The 17,608-nt window shown below is 44.5% G+C and overlaps 1 protein-coding gene across 19 annotated transcripts in view; it reads left to right on the top strand.

The window, feature by feature from the left end:
- RARB (retinoic acid receptor beta) overlaps positions 1-17,608 on the top strand; it is a 1,070,304-nt gene that overhangs the window by 898,864 nt on the left and 153,832 nt on the right. The window lies entirely within an intron of this gene.

The following is a 17,608-nucleotide window of genomic DNA, read 5'->3' as shown; positions in this document are numbered from 1 at the left end:
ACAATCAAGAAAAACTTTTTAAAAAAATTTATTTTGTTGGAATGTAGTTGATTTACAACGTTGTGTTAGTTTCTGGTATACAGCAGAGTGACTCAGTTATACATATATATATTCTTTTTCATTTTCTTTTCCATTATGGTTTATCACAGGATACTGAATATAGTTCCCTGTGCTGTGCAGTAGGACCTTGTTATTTATCCATTCTATATATAACAGTTGGCATCTGCTAACCCCAAACTCCCGATCCTTCCCTCCCCCACCCCTCCTGCCCCTTGGCAACCACAAGTCTATTCAGTCAAAAGAAAGTTTTGAACCAGGGTTTTTTTTCCCTCCTGAATAGTTTCAAGTTGTGACTGGTTTTTATTAAAACGAAACAACCGCCATCATCATAATTAATATTTATTAAGTGCATATTATCTGCATATTGTACCAAGTGCATTAAATGAATTCTGTCACCTCATTGTCGCAGCAGCCTGAAGAGAAAGGCACTGTTATTGCTCCATTTTACAGATGGGAATCCCCAGACACAGAGCAGTTCAGGCGCCCGGATCCGTGGAGTAGGAGAAAGCGGGTCGAAGTCCCCCTCTCAGCTTTGTGTGACGTGGGTTTCCTTCCTTCTCCCAACTCTTCAAAGTAAACTCCCATGCTCTTTGCAGGGAGGGGGAATGAGGAAGGTTGGAAGCCCCAGAACCCGCAGTATAATAAAAGGGTTTCCAAGTGAAAGCTGGAAACAATACGTTTTTAACAAAATGGGCATTTACTGTAATTGCTGTGCCCCTACTGTTCAATTCCTTTTTATGTCCTAATTCATTAAATTATGTGCACACACAGGCTTATTATTTACAGATGTATGCACTTTAAACGGGCTCATGTGAAACAGATGTTTCTTGAAAGGTAACTGAGAGCTAGTGATCTAAACCCTCCTTTAGTGGGTATCAAGTGAGTACTCTGGCCCATTACTTGCAGGGTTGTTGCTATTATTTTGAATTGCAGTGTCCAGTAAGGGGAGGAGAATTCAATCCGTCCTCTGGAGGAACAAATAAAAACACAACGACCCAATAAGCAGACATCTGCATCTCAAAATAAAAGAGGGCGTGTGCAGGTGACAGGCAGGTGGGCTCAGGGGGATGTGAATGAGTTTTATAAGCAATTTGAAGATAAAAGACCCATTGTGTTATAGGAGACTTTTTAATTTTTTAAGAGCCTTATTCTGTTATATCTTAATCATCACAGTCTTTGAATTCATAGCTGAGCAACTATCATGCTCCTTTTTATCCAGAATTTCTTAGTTAATTTTTTTTTTTTTTATGGCCATGCCGCAGGGCTTGCGGGATCTTAGTTCCCCGACCAGGGAACCCAGGGCCCCAGCAGTAGAGGACCAAGTCTTAACCGCTGGACTGCCAGGGAATTCCCTAGTTACTTATTTTTAGATGGAATTACTCCATTGCTCTTGTAACTGGCAGGAACGCATGCAGAGCTTGGACCGTGAGTGTGATGTCAAATTACTGTCTCCCAGGTTCTAAAAGAGTCAGGGTGGACTCTTTCCACAGGTTCCTCATGGCTCCAGATAAATCATCTTCAATTAATGATAGCTATAGAATTAATTTCAGTTATGTATTGCTATGGAACAGAGCAACCCAAAACTTAGTGGCTTAAAACACAATTTATTATCCACTTTCAAGTTTCTGTCTCGCTTGGGATCTTTCATGTGGCTGCAGTCAGATGGTTCCAGGGCTGAACTCCTCTTAGGGCCAGATGAGGCCGATGTTCACCATGGCTCCTGCATTCCATGTCCAGTTCCTCGGCTGAGGTTTCTGGAGCAGTTAGAGGCTGCGTGGACCTCTCTCTCTGCACGGCCTCCTCTTGTGACATGGGCTTCCTTACAGGATGGTGGTCCCTGAGCTCTTCACATGGCTTCCCCCAGAATGAGCATTCCAAGAAACCCAGATGGAAGCTGCAAGGCCTCTTAGGATCTAGTCCTGTGTGTAACAGTGTTATTTTTGCTACGTCCTTTTGATCAAAAAGCAATCCCAGTAGCAGCCCAGGTTGAAGGGGAAGGGCTTACACAATGGTGTGGCTCCCTGGAGGTGTGGGTCACTGGGCAAGCCATCTTTGGAAACCAGCTACATGCTAACTAGAAATACACGCACACCTCTTTTTCGATACAAGGTTAACATGGCCTAATCAATTCACAGTGCCATAAACTGGGTGGCATGTGTCACCAAACGCATTTCAAGACTTATTCAGAATGTCAGGGAGCAATAATCATCACCCCTCAAAGTCCACAGGGAGATTTCTTGTCTGAATTGTCAGGAGTTCTCTAAACAACAACAACAAAAAACTGGAGCCAAAAGATGGCTGAAATGATGTCATTTTGCACGTTGAGAGCTGGAAACCGTCACAAGTGAAAAATAAAATGGGACATGAGATATTAAGTGGCATATCAGGTTTATTGCACATAGGACCATGAGAGTGCTTTTTATTTTGTCTTATGGAGCTCTAAAAAAAACCTCATGTAATGGCTTAAAGACATTAAAACTCCCATATTCTCCCTGGCTCTAGGCCAGGGAACAGGGCATGATAAATAATCCCAATAGATGGAATATGTAGGAAGGAATTTTAAAATGTATTTACTATAGACATATTGCCCTCCCTAACTAATAAAAATGTGTACATGAGGTTAGTTTTGAGGGAAATGTGCAGACCTTACACGTTTATAGTGTATATAAATACTGTATACACTGTAGTGCTTAGCATCCTTAAACTATTTCCCTCATCTCTGTAACATATGGCGATCATATTCTGTCTTTACCCTAGAAGCAAAGAAAAGCATGGATTTTATAGTACATGTGCAGTTACTCTAAGAAGGAATAGTTTTAATTTCCTTTATCTTAAAGCAGGGGTCAGGAAACTGAGCCGTATCTGGTCTGCAGCCTGTTTTTTGTAAATAAAGTTTTATTGTAACATGCCACGCCCATTCATTTATGTCTTGTCTGTAGCTGCTCCCCCTACCGCAGCAGAGTTGAGTGGCTGTGACAGAGACCAAATGGCTCACGAAGCCTAAAATATTTACTGTCTAGTTCTTTACAGAAAGAGTTTACTGATCTTGTCTTAAAACGTTAAAAAATCAGTAGGACAGCTTCAAATAGAAATGAGTGCTTTGTTTTTCGGTTATAGTAATGTAGGTGGATTCAGGAGGCCAGTTCTGGATCAAGCTGTTTCTGAACTCTGTGACCTTGGCCAAGTCCTTTAACTTCTCTAAGCTTCAGTTTCCTCCTATAAATAACGGAGAGTAAAAATTGGATAATGATAATAATCCCTGCTCGCCTTCACACTTTTGCCCTGAGGGAGCAAGTGAGGGAATGGGACGAAAACACACCTGGAATCCTCCACCACCAGGTAATGTGTGCTGTTGGCAGATCTGCTGAATTGGCTGAAACGGTCATCACGTATTTGATGATGCCTAGGATAACTATGCAAGGATTTGTATGCAGATTTAATTCTTTCACTCATTTTTCAACCATTTATTAAGCACCTGCTGTGTACTTTTACGCACTGAGTATTTAAAGGCAAGTCAGCCGAAGCCTTTGTGTACTCGTGACATGCTTGGTCGTGGCAGCCTTGGGCACCATCGGATCCCAGCCTCCAGCTGGGACCATCTTTACTGTCTGGTATTTTTAGTTGTCAGTTTGTGTGGGCGAAGAATGGTGTCTTCTAACTTCTTTTTAACCCAGCATTTAGCACGGTGTCTGGCCTTGCCAGGTGCTCAATAAATACATGTCAGCAGTTGGATGTTGCTGGCTGATAATCCCGGCCCCGTCCACCCGGCCCCACGTTGGTCCATGCAAAGGTTTGCGACTTTGGGTTCCAGCAGCTGTGGAAGGCTCCCAAAGGGGAGATCGCCATGGGAAGGAGGAGTTTCAAGAAGCTGTTTCTGAGGGGTCTGTGCACATGGATTGGGGATGGGCCACGAGGAGAGGGCTGTGGTGGTCCTTTGGGTGATGCACAGAGGCTGGGAGGGACGCGACAGCTGAGTGGGAGCGTGCGGGAGCAGAGCTGACGCAAAGTGCTCTGCTCACGTTCGCTTGTGGGGGAATCTTATCAGGAGGGACAAGTGTTTTGAGAGGGAAAATGGAAGCAAAGGTCAGCAAATCAAGACTTGAGACTGCTGCTTAGGAGGTGAATGGGAGGTAAATCGTGTCGAGGTTCGTCAGCACAGGCATGACCCCTGATCCTGTGGTGATGGTAACTCTGCTTGTGCCGCCTTTGCGACAGGCATTGGGCCCAGTGCTTTACAGTGATTCATCATTTAACGCTCACGATGATCCACTGCCGGGTAGGCTGTCATTTCGTACAAGGAGAAATGGACACTCAGAGACACTAAGTAACTTGCCCAGAGCCACACAGCTAGTAGGCAGGAGAGTTAGGATTTGAACCCAGGCAGGCCCCAGAGTTCACACTTCCAGCCACATGCTTCAGCTTGTCTTTAAAGATGGGAAGTTCCCTAAAGGAAGGAATATCCAGAAAGACCTGAACCTTGGGGCCTGCTCACAAGTGGTAAAAATGCCTTCGAATTATTTTTTCAAGTTTTCCTTAGCAATTTCTTTTTCTAAATTTTTTATCTTTAAACAGCTTTATTGAGATTTAATTTATATATCATTTAGTTCACCCTTATGAAGTGTACAATTTAGTGGATTTTAGTATATTCACAGAGTTGCAGGACCACTACCACTATCTAATTTCAGAACACTTTCATCCCCCCAAAAAGAAACTTGTAATGGTGAATTTTATGTATCAACTTGCCTGGGCCAAGGGGTGCCCAGACATTTGGTCAAACATTATCCTGATTGTTTCTGTGAGGGTGTTTTATTTTGTTTTGTTTGTTTGTTTTTTATTTTATTGGAGTGGAGTTGATTTACAGTGTTGTGTTCATTTCAGGTGTACAGCAAAGTGAATCAGTTATACATATACCCACTCTTTTTTAGCTTCTTTTCCCATTTAGGTTATTACAGAGTATTGAATAGAGTTCCCTGTGCTATACAATAGGCCCTTGTTGGTTATCTATTTTATATATAGTCATGTGGGTGTGTTCATCCCAAGCTCCTGATTTATCCCTCCCACCAGCGTTTCACCCTTTGGTAACCATCAGTTTGTTTAGCAATTTCCTTTTTAAGAACTAAAATGAAAGCACTTTGACACCGTCATCCTTCTCACATCAGGAAATAGTGAGAAATCACTGTTATGAAGGAAGAAAAAGATCAATTGTGTTAGAGCGTTTCTGTCTATAATCTGAACAATTCCATGTAGAAAATTCAGAATCTTTTAAACTCAGATATCCCCAGTGGGTCCTTTTGAGCTGGTGTGTGATGCTTATCTCCAGCACTAACACAGTCGTCATGTTAGTCCACTAGAAGGTTCGGTGGGGACGCTTCTGGTTGCCCCCATACCCTGGTCCTCTTGGGAGGGAGTGACCCGGGTCTTCCTGAGGCATCCCAACCCTGCAGACCGGGACAGAAGAGCAAGCGCACGACTTCGGGTTGCATTCTTGTGCCAGATACGTTCTGGCTGAGGGAGTGTAAGTGGCCCACTGGTGAAAGCTGGAGAAGCAGCCCGGGGAGGGGGGCCCGAGCCCTCCTCTCGCCGCCCAGCAGAGCCCCGAAGCTGGCAGGGGGGCGGGCCACATGTGGCCGCAGTTATTACCTGCGCCCGACAGCGTGGAGTTACACGCCCTTGGACCGCCGCCAGAGGCCCTTGGAACCTGGTCTGAGCTGCCGCCACCCGGCCCGCTGGGGCCGCTTTCTCGGCAGGGAAGGTGCGGGAGGGCTTCGTGGGCCGGGGATGTGTGCCTCCTCATTCCTGTGTTTGCCTCTGGGGACTTTCCTACTTTATTGCTTTGACTGGAAAGAAGAAAGGGCATTCTTTCTGTCCCTTTAGCTTCTTTCCTTTTTAGTTTTCCAGTTTTACTTTTGCTCCTTATGCCAGGATGACTGCATGGGTCTGCTTGACGTGGTCTGTATTTTCTCAGACTTGCTGCCAGGGACTCTACCAATGTCTTGCCAAAGAAGTTGTGCAGGATCACAAGACAGGATGTCATCCCCGGGGTCACATCCATTCTCTTGAGCCCAAGACCACTTGCGTGCCAATTCCTGCTTATCTGCTCCCCTCTGGATGGCCTCGAGCCAGTTCCCTCACCAGTCTGTGCCTCCAGTTTCTTGCCTGGAAGTATTTTTTAGCGATACTAAGATGAGGTCTCTCATAGGGCTGTCATGGGGGGCAAATGAATTAATATATGTCAAATGCTTAGAACAGAATAGGGGTGGCAGGTAGCCCGCGGTAGATGCCCCGTGATTGTCGCTGTTAATACTTGTTGTATTCTTCTTTTTTAAAAAATTTATTTATTTATTTTTGGCTGTGTTGGGTCTTTGTTGCTGCACGTGGGCCTTCTCTAGTTGCGGCGGGCGGGGGCTGCTCTTCGTTGCGGTGCGCGGGCTTCTCATTTCGATGGCTTCTCTTGTTGCGGAGCACGGGCTCTAGGCACACGGGCTTCAGTAGTTGTGGCGCGTGGGCTCTAGAGCACAGGCTCGGTAGTTGTGGCTCACGGGCTTAGTTGCTCCACGGCATGTGGGATCTTCCCCGACCAGAGCTCGAACCCATGTCCCCTGCATGGGCAGGTGGATTCTTAACCACTGTGCCGCCAGGGAAGTCCCTGTCGTATTGTTTTCGTTTGACTTGACTCTATAGAATTTCCCATCATCTTCTAAGGCATCAGTCACATCAGGATATGCCTCGCCCACCTGTTCCCAAATAACAAACAAGTCGTCGAATATAGAGTTGTGTCGTTTATAATGTATAAACCCTGCAGCGTGGTACACACACTTGTCATCTCCATTTCTCAGGTTAGGAAACTGAGGCTCAGGAAGGTGAAGTGACCGTAGTAAGAGGCAGCGTCAGGCACTGAGCTCCCGCCTCTGTCTCCTGTGCTCCAAGAAGTTGTATTTTTGTCCCAAAGTCTTCCCACAAGTAGTCTCCTTACCCTAGAGCAGGGTTTTTCAACCTCAGCACTGTTTCTAATTTGGGCCAGACAGTTCTTTGTTGTTGTCTGGGGAGGAGGAGGGAGCTGTCCTGTGCACTGTGGGATGTTTTTTGTTTGTTTTTGCTTAATTTTTATTGGCGTATAGGTGATTTACAGTGTTGTTAGTTTCAGGTGTACAGCAAAGTGAATCAGTTTTACATACACATATATCTGTTCTTTACCATATTCTTTTCCATTATGGTTTATTACAGGATATTGAATATAGTTCCCTGTGCTATACAGGACAACCTTGTTGTTTATTTTATATTGTTTTATTTTTTACTTTTTATTGGCGTATAGTTGATTTACAATGTTATGGTAGTTTCAGGTGTACAGCAAAATGAATCAGTTATACATATACATATAACCATTCTTTTTTTTTTTCCATTTTTAAAGTCTTTATTGAATTTGTTACAATATTGCTTCTGTTTTATGTTTTGGTTTTTTGGCCACGAGGCATGTGGGATCTTAGCTCCCCAACCAGGGATCAAACCCACACCCCCCGCATGGGAAGGCGAAGTCTTAACCACTGGACCGCCAGGGAAGTCCCCATATATCCGTTCTTTTTTAGATTCTTTTCCCATATAGGTCATTATAGAGTATTGAGTAGAGTTCCCTGTGCTATTCAGTGGGTCCTTATTAATTACCTGTTTTATATATAGTAGTGTGTATGTGTCAATCCCAATCTCCCAGTTTATCCCTCCGGCCCTTTCCCCCTCGGTAACCATAAGTTTGTTTTCTACATCTGCGAGTCTCTCTCTGTTTTGTAAATAGGTTCATCTGTACCAGTGTTTTAGATTTCACATGTACATCATACAAAATTTCTCTGTCTCTAACTTACTTCACTCTGTATGCCAGTCTCTAGATGCATCCACGTCTCTACAAATGACCCAAGTTTGTTCCTTTTTATGGCTGAGTAGTATTCCATTGTATATATGTACCACATCTTCTTTATCCAGTCATCTATTGATGGACATTTAGGTTGCTTCCATGTCCTGGATACTGTGAATAGTGCTTGCAATGAACATTGGGGTACACTGTGGGATGTTTAGTAGCATCGTTGGCCTCTACCCACTAAATGTCAGTAATTGCCCCCAGTTATGACAGCTAGAATCTCTCCAGACATTGCCAAATGTCTCTTGGGGGGCAAAATCAGTGTTGGTTAAGAGCCACTGTCCAAGATTAAGGAAGGTGGAAGGGAAATGTGGGAGGATGGGGGTTCTGGGTTGACCATCACTTATGAAACATCGTGTGCCAGGCAAGTTGCAAACAATGTCTCTCGTTCACCAACAGGAATTCTAGGATCATCTGCATTGTCCTACGGGACACTAGGACTCAGAGAAGAAACAAAAACTCTATGGTCACTAACATAGCAAGTGTCAGAAGAGGGATTCAAATCCAGGTCCATCTGGAGCAAAGCCCATGCCATCCCATCACTTCCTCACACAGTTTTCTGCAGGTTCAGGGCATTTTAGTTCTTTTTAGGAACAAAGGAAACTCACACGATGAGGATTAAATTGGTTTCAGAGCTTTTTGAGGCCACTAGTGTGAGTGTCTACCTGTAAAGTATCAAGCAAATAAAACAAAAAACACTTCTTTGCAGCAAAGTATAACTGAGTAAGTAGAACGTTACTTTGTTGCGAAAGAGGTTACATTCTGGTGTCTTTACCCTTGAACTTTCTCAGATCTCAGAAGAATGGCAAAAATTCCCATGTGACAAAGAGTAATTTCATCATCATCTTTGAAAAATATTCCACCACAGTATCCCCGCTGTTTTCTGTAAGGACTGGTACCAATGTGATTTTCAAATATATTTGCAGTATATAAGCAAAGAATTGTGTATCTGAGATGATAAACATTTTAGTGGTCCTGTTTTAATCCACTATGGGTGCAGGAAATTTGAACAGATAATAGAATGTCATTTGTTAGTGCAATAATTTCTTTTTAAGAATTTTGGAAATCCTGATTGGAAGTGGAATATGGGACTGAATCATTTGGTGTGGAGATAAGCTCTTCAGGGACCTTGGTATTGTGATGTAATTAGCTTCATCTACACGCGACTCCTGAGGCAGGTTACAGCATTTGTTCACTTAACGCCTTCCATTTCGGATGCCTCTCAGTTCACGTCATTAATAAGCAGTTAGATGTGTCGGCCCGTTAAGTGATTTTAAGGGAGAATTTATTTGAACCTGTCATAAGCTATCTTAGTATGTCCTAGAAAATCGTGATCTAAAGCATCGTCTGTTACAAACGTCACCTAAAACAACCTATGACATGATTTTCGACCATGTTCCTTGGAGCAAGAAAGCATATTATAAAAATGAAATGTAGGTGTTGAACGTGTCATAGTCCCTTAGGAAAATATGACAGCACTTCCTACGGTAAAAGTCGGTCTCCGGAATAACTTCTCCTGCTGGCCGAGAGCCCAGACAGGTGTAGCTGCAATACAGAGTGATTAGTGGGTTCTCAGCCTCCCGGTCTCTCTTTTTAAGGCCCAAACTATCTTGTCAAATTTAACCATGTCTTGAATCAAATCAGTGTTTGGAAAATTATAACCGTGAATTAAAAGAAAGGGAGGTAACAATCCTGCAGTTCTCAAATATGAGTAAATAGGCCCGACCGGACCACACCCAGTGATTTACTTCCTAAGGAGGTGGAAGGTGAGAAGTTAAAAAGCTGTGGGTTTGAGTGAAGTAAGAGTAATATCTATTCAGCCATTTAAATCTCTTTTGTAATAAAATAGACCACTAATCCGAACCTGCTGTATAGCACAGGGAACTCCACTTCGCTGGAACAGTGGAAACTAACACAACATTGTAAAACAACGCCACCCCAGTTAAAAAATAAATCTCTTTCGCAAAGGCTGCAAGTAGTGTGTTGTTCAAATTTCCCAGTTCTAAGGTGCGGGGTTCCCCGGCCTTGCTGTCCCCTTCGGTTCTGGGGAAGAGTCAGTGAGTTCACGGTGTCAATACTAAGCCTTTGGCGCAGTCCTGGGCAGTTAGTAAGTGCTCAGTAAATGGTAGCCGCGGTTACTTCAGCTCTTCCGGTGCAACTCTGACCCCTTCTGCCAACTAAAATCCACTGCCGAAATTCCATGGGAGCGGACGCAGGCTTCTGGGGAGCATAAACACCGCGCCGCCTGGAGCTCTTAATGTATTAAGTGCTCGACAAGGAGCGCATTTAGTGAGGACCTGAGCAAAGGGCGAGGCCGACAGAGTCAACGGTGCCAAATTGACTCAGCAGATTGGGGTTCCGGGGAGGTTAGGAGAGCAACAAGACATTTTTATGTTTTATGTCAAGGTGTCTCGAATGTTGCTAGTATGCATGGGAATTATCTGGGGATTTTGTTAAGATGCCTGTTGAGATTCGGCGGGCATTTCTGGGGTGGGGGGTGGGGTGGAGGGGAGTGGGAGCCTGCGTTTGACCCGGTTCCCAGGTGGTGCTGATGGTGAGCCCGGGACCGCACTTTGGAAAGCAAGGCTTTCTTGAAGGACTTAAAAAGGAAAGCCTTCCCGGCCCTTCTTTTGTCCCCTGCCTGTCCTCAGCACCTGTTGCATGTGTGGTCAGAATAGCAGGGATTCTCATAACCCGGCCCCAGCCCTCGGCCAGGATCCCGGGTGACCCGGGCAAACACACACTCCTTCAGGGTCACGGGCAGGTTACTGAGTCAAGACTGCCAGAGCCCGCCGCGCCGTTTTCCTCCCCTCCCCTCCCCCAGACCCGGGACTAATCTTGGAGCTTCTCAGTAATAACAAAGCCAGCAGCAGAGTGAGTCAAGACCATTTCAAAGCAGAGTTTTTCTTGTTTGGCAATTACCTAATTTCAAAATGCGATTCACAGATTTGCAAAATCCCCTGTGTGTGGAAACAAACCGCTTCTCCTGAAAGATGATTAAAAGCAAGAATCCCCCCACCCCACCCCAAACATACACACACACTGGAGGCGACTGGAAAATTAAATGAGCGGCAGTACGGAGGTCCCCAGTCCCACGCTCACGGTTGGAGGCATGTAAATGATATTTCAATAAAGGGCCACGTGCGCGCGCACGCATGCGCAAACGCCCGCAGCGGAGAATCTGGTTCTAATTACTTGTACTTTGGTTGAACTTTGGCGTTTCCTTTGACTTTCTCCCTAATGTATGAGAGCTGTGGGCCTTGCGATCCTGCAGTGAATCCACAGAAAAAGGAGGGAAAAAAATCCAGACCGGCTCTCCTACGTGCCAACAAAAATGAAACCCAACTAATGTTGTGACCAAATGCAACACTTTGCTAGTCTCCGTTAATTAGCTGAAATTACTCCCTCCCACAGGGTCCCGGAGCTCAGGGCTCAAAATTCCCCCGGGGCCGTGCAGGAAATGCCTTTTGCTTTACAACTCCTTTTTCTTTTAAGGCTCTGCTACCCAGAGAGTGCATTAAAATGCTGTCTTAATCATCGAAAGTTCTAGCGAAAAGGCAGGGCTTTCATTATGCAGGATGCCTGCCTGATCGCCTCTAAAATCCTGAAGTCTGTCAGCATGGCTTAGCCCGCCATAAATTAGTTCTCACAAAGAAAAACATAGTATACTGGGCCTTCTCTTAAAAATGTTATCTGCTACTTAATCTAACCTTTAGAAAAATGCCAAGCATGTTAGGAATTGTGAAGGGCGCTATTGTTAGAGGCTTTACGTGTGTTTAAGTGACACTCAGGTGTGTTGTAACAACAAGGACATTTATACTGTGTTTTCTCAGGTGAGTTAATTTGCAAGTGCCAAGTCTTCTTAACAGGCAACAGCATTATTATTATTATTTTGCTTTTATTTTGGGAGTGAATTAAACCCCCAGAGTTGTGGCAGTGTTTAAGAAGGCTGTGTCACTTGGGAGTGCCGGTATTCTCCTTTTGTACGGTGTCTCGGTTGGTGGAGAGTTCCTTTGGTTTGCTTTTGTTTTGTCTGCAAACAGCCTCTGAGTTTATAGAGTCCTTCAGAGCAGTGCTTCTCAAAGTGCCAGCCCCGGCCCGGGCCAGTTGCTCTGCAGCCCACTGCCAGTACTCGAGGAGACAGGGCATCCGTGAGAGCAAATGCTTAGAAACTTGTACAGAAGTTTGGCAGAGGAATTTTACGTCTAAAAGATCCTTTTTTTCCCTCCTTAAGTTGTAGCTTGTGTTTTGAGCATCTTTTTCTTAATTCCTTTTTTCTGGAGATTCATTTTGTGTGTCTTTTTTTCCCTTAGGGATTTGTTTTTATTGATTTTATCAATCTGAGAGAAAAAAAGAAAAAGGGCCTTTACCATAGAGAGTCTGAAAACCACTAATTTAAAGCAAATGGCTTCCTCCCTACCCCCGGAATTCTGCTGCTGGTTGCTGGTGTGGACCACACTTTGAGGAGCATTAGTTTAAAGGCAAACAAGACCTGTAATGAATTTTTCGGCAAGGAAGGTGATTCTAGCTTTGGGTGCCCTAGTGACAGCCACCTTTGAGTTGCAGGGTTGGAGAGGTTTAAAATACGGGCTGGAAGCTTCTGTCAGTGCAGGTTTTGGATGCAGGCTGTCTCCTTTGGCCAGTGGGCAGCCCAGAGAAGCCCCCTCAGCACTACTGGTGCTGGCGCTCCTCTGGGCAGGGACCCATGGAGCCAAACATCCATCTCGCCCTAGCGACAGAAGCTCCTGTCTTGGCCATTCCCTAACAAACGGGGCAGCGCATCTGGTTAGCAGTTTGGATGCCACCTCGGAGGTTGCTGCTTGTTGGGGACGCAGTCACTAAACAAAACTCAGTAAGACAACAAGTAAGCAAGGAAATAAATAAAAGCAGGAGGCAAAGAGCAGATCGGAATTAGTCCTCAAAGACTGCTTTTCCCTGAACTGAAATCACGGCAGGATGGCTGGAGTGCGGTTGTTTTCTTAAATGACACAAGCCTCTTTTCCCCCCTGAGAAGTCTAAAAACTGCTTTCTTGGCCTGCCTGAGATCGCTGAATGAGCTAATACAGGACATGTTGTCTGCTGGGCCTGCAGGGTTTTTGAGCAAAAAATTCATCATTCCATAGACTGATTGTGCTTGCCTGGAATAAGGCACAAAATGTTTGACGTCTCTCAGGGGCATTTGATGAATCTAACTCTCATTTAAAGGGACTAATAGATTATTGATTTAAGCAGGACGACAGCGAACAGATCAACGGCAGGCACTCTGTAGCTGCCTTTAATGCCAGAACTGAGTCGTGAAGGGGGCCCTGGGCTATCCCCCTGCCTTGTTTCCCGCTGTCTTTGGGGCGGCAGTGATGGGGGCACCAAAGGGCAAGAGGGGCACTAATAAACTTGGCCAAAGTATGTTTTTGCTACATTACCAAAAAGGCCAGAGGTTGCATTGAAGTTCAAATCTGCTTTTCTCCTGATGCCATATCCTGGTTGTAATCCTAGAGCTTGCGTTGGCATGTTTGCTTAAAGCTAGCTTTGGCAATCTGACGGTACCACGGAGATTTTTCTTGTTTGCTTTGCATTGTTCTCAGCGTCACGGGCCACACAGAGGAAATGAAGGACCAACGTTGATCTATTTTGAGGGGATATTTGAATATATATAGTCAAATAGTTAATGCTTTACCACCAATGGGAAAATTTTCCAAAGATGATTATTTCTTGTCATATATAAGTCTTTTCTATATATGTTTGTCTGGGATGCACATGTGGCATTTGTAGGATTCACGTTACAAACCACAATAGACGGAATCAATTCATCCTTCAAAACACAGCCTGGTCACCGCCTCTGGGAAGCCTCCCTTGATTTCTCTGAGCTGAATAAGGCTTATAGCCCTCTCTGTCATATCATATCATATCCGTGTTTCCCAAACTGCTGCAATTTGGATTCACCTGGGAATACTTTTTTAAAAACACTGATGCCTGGCTTCCACTCCCAGGCATTCTGCCATAATAGGTCTAAGATACAATCTAAGCATTAGGATGTTTAAAAGCTCCCCAGGGGGCTACCCTGGTGGCGCAGCGGTTGAGAGTTTGCCTGCCAATGCGGGGGACACAGGTTCATGCCCCAGTCCAGGAAGATCCCACATGCCGCGGAGCGGCTGCACCTGTGAGCCATGGCCGCTGAGCCTGCGCGTCCGGAGCCTGTGCTCCGCAACGGGAAAGGCCGCGGCGGTGAGAGGCTCGCGCACTGCAAAAAAAAAAAAAAAAAAAGCTCCCCAGGTAGTTCTAACACACAGCCAAGTTTGAGAACCAGTGTATTATATTCTAATTGTTGGTTTACTCTCTATTAGACCAAACTTGACAAGGCTAAGGGATCATACCATGTACTGTCCATAGCGTGTAACACACACTTGGTATGTTATAGTCAGGGAATTAAATGTTTGAACACACCGGGCTTCCCTGGTGGCGCAGTGGTTAAGAATCCGCCTGCCGATGCAGGGGACACGGGTTTGAGCCCTGGTCCGGGAAGATCCCACATGCCGTGGAGCAACTAAGCCCGTGCGCCACGACTACTGAGCCTGCGCTCTAGAGCCCCCACGCCACAACTACTGAGCCCGCGTGCCACAACTACTGAAGCCCATGCAGCTAGAGCCAGTGCTCCACAACAAGAGAAGCCACCGCAATGAGAAGCCCGCGCACCGCAATGAAGAGTAGCCCCCGCTCGCCGCAACTAGAGAAAGCCCGCACGCAGCAATGAAGACCCAACGCAGCCTAAATAAATAAATAAGTTTATGGAAAAAAAAAAAAGATTGAACACACCAACATCCATTGTACAAATATGGGAAAACACTACTAGTGAAATAACCACAGCCTTAATAAAAGTCCAGAGCCCTCACTATTGATTGCTTCCAAATAGAACATTTTCATCCGTACACTTGTTGAGGGAAAGTTTTCTGATTCACTCCTTGGTTATAAGTGACTCTCATCTATAGAAAAAGGCTTTCGATTCTGAGGTCTCCCCACTTGCATGTGCTTTGCCTGAGTTTCTCGGGGATTAGATTGCCTGCAGTTCAGTTTCCTCTCTTTGGGAGGGGGAGATGCTGGACCCCTTCAGTACATGGATTTGAAGCTGCATATTTATGGAAATTACCACCCACGTTTGAAATTCAGGGCATAACTCTGACAGCTGAATCCAGACCTAACAGAATTCTATTTACAACCTTCCTAGACAAGCCAGATTAGCTGTTCTACACGAGCCAGTAGAACATGAAAATACACTCTCCCCACATTGCACACAATGTGGGATTGCTCCTTGTGGTGACAACACAGCTCGGTCCCTAGGGCGGAAGTAGAGACACACAAATAAAACCAATCAGAAAGTTCTGGGAGGCGTTTAGGGGAGGACTCACTTGTGCTGATATTAGGAGCGTAAATTAACACAGCCTTTCTAGGACTCACAACGTATTCTTAAATAGCCATAACTTTTGAACTGATAATTCCACTTCTGAGAACTTAGCCTAAGGAAATAGAGATGTGCTGAGATTAGCTACAAAGATATTCATCATAACGGAACGTTTGCAGGAAAAATATTTATTGACAAGGAAACAAACTCATGACACAGTAAGTTAAACAAAGTCCCAAACAGAATCTACAGTATAATTCCACTTTTTAAAGTAAACAAACCAACCAAAAACATTTATACGCATAGTAAAATGTTTTGAAGGGTAGATGCCAAGATAACAGTAATTTTCTCTGAATGAAAGGATTGTGAGTAATTCTGCGTGTGTTTTCTTAGGTTTTTTTTTTTTTTCAGGGCTCCAGAAGCATTTAATTTTTTAACATCTCTGAAATCAGGCTGTGTCTCACAAGCATTGATGGGTCATAATTTAATTGGCAGTACTTTTTTGTCTTTCTTAATGATACATAGAATAACATGCAATTTTATAATCTGTGGTGACTCAGGATCAGTGACACCCAGTAATAACAATAGTAACAACAGCAGTAGCGGCATCTTAGATTCTTTTTATTGCAATATAGTTGATGTACAATATTATAGAAGTTACAGGCGACAATATAGTGCTTTACAATTTTTAAAGGTTATACTCCATTTATAGTTATTATAAAATATTGGCTCTATTCCCCGTGTTGTATCCTTGTAGCTTATTTTATATTGTTTTCTTAGATTTTTAACAAAGAGCGACGTATTATTTTGTACTGCTTTCTTGTTGATGCCATTATGACTCATTTACTTTCAGTGAAGCTGATTGGTTTAGGGGGAGGCATGCTGTTGCTTTTGTAGCTTGATAGCTGATCTGATGAGCTCTCGTGACATCTTCGATGCCCACCTTCCTGTACAGCCCTTGCCACAATTGTGCTGAGCTACCCAGTAAAGACAGCACTAGATTTATCTACTAGACCTGCCCAACTCTAATGAATTCATTCCAAGATTCTTCTGAATTATGACAATACTATAATTATAGTTGATTCTATTCCAAAGGGATAATTAATTAATTTTAAAGGAAGCCAATGAGTATGTGAAAGCTACTTGGTTTCTAATTTTACCATTTAACAAGGCCTTAAAGGGCACTTAGAAGGGCACTTAGGGCTTGGAATGAAGACAAATAAGGAAAAGGGGAAAAGCTCATGTATTAATTCAACAAATATTTATTGATTCTCCACCTACTATGTGCCAGTGTCTCTTCTAGGCCTGGAACAGAGTTGTAAACAATTCATCTGAGTTCCTTGGTTTCACAGGACCCATACTTGGGGAGGAGTAGCACAGGTAGAATATAAAAAGTCGGTACAGAAACCGACTTTCTACATTTAGACACTAGTTAAGGTATTATAGAAAACAAAATAAAATGAGATACGGTGACCAGAAGTGGGAAGGGGCCTTTTATTTAGAAAAGTCACCCATGAGGAGGTGACATTTGCTCTAAGATCTAAGAGAGAAAAGGGACTAGACGTGTGAAGTTCTGAGAATTTCCAGGTAGGGAGAGTGGTCAGCGCAATACCCGTAAGTTGGTACGAGAGCTTGGCCTGTTCAAGAGATGGAACAGAAACCAAGCGTTTAGAAGTCAATCAATGAGGAGAGTCACTGAATTCAGTGATGTTACTGAAGGCCCATATCCTGAAGAGCCTTGCGGGGCCCAGCAGGGAGACTGACTTTGCTCTCATCGGTGGCTGCTGGAGCGTGTGAGGGCTCTCGGCAGGTAAGGGAGACAGAGTGATTTTAACGTTGGAGCAGTTATCTGACTGTGCGTGTGCAGAGGGGACCTAGGCTGGGAGGGTGGGCACCGGGAGACCAGTGCAGAAGCTTCTGCGGTAACTGGGGTGAGAGATGCTGCTGGGTCACTGGGCTGGCCTGGCAGCAAGGTCTCAGACGAGGATGGATTAACAGTACGTGCAGGGGGCAGAGCTGACTTGCTGAAAATTCGGCTATCGGACAATCCAGTGGGTAGAGTAGCTAATCTGGGAGATGGTGAACAGTGGAACAACTGGAAATTGTATACTCTGGGAAATATGCTGTGTATTGTAAAGTGATTGGAGGTTGGAAGATTCTGGAACATTATTTGACCACTTTCAGCCCCTCCCTTCCCCACTTCCTCATCCTTTGTGAGCAGTTTTGCCTGTTATAGGAATAGGGCCAGG

Source organism: Stenella coeruleoalba (assembly GCF_951394435.1).
Source record: "Stenella coeruleoalba genome assembly, chromosome: 5".
Taxonomy (NCBI): Eukaryota; Metazoa; Chordata; class Mammalia; order Artiodactyla; family Delphinidae; genus Stenella; species Stenella coeruleoalba.
This window is presented reverse-complemented; position numbering and strand designations above follow the sequence as displayed.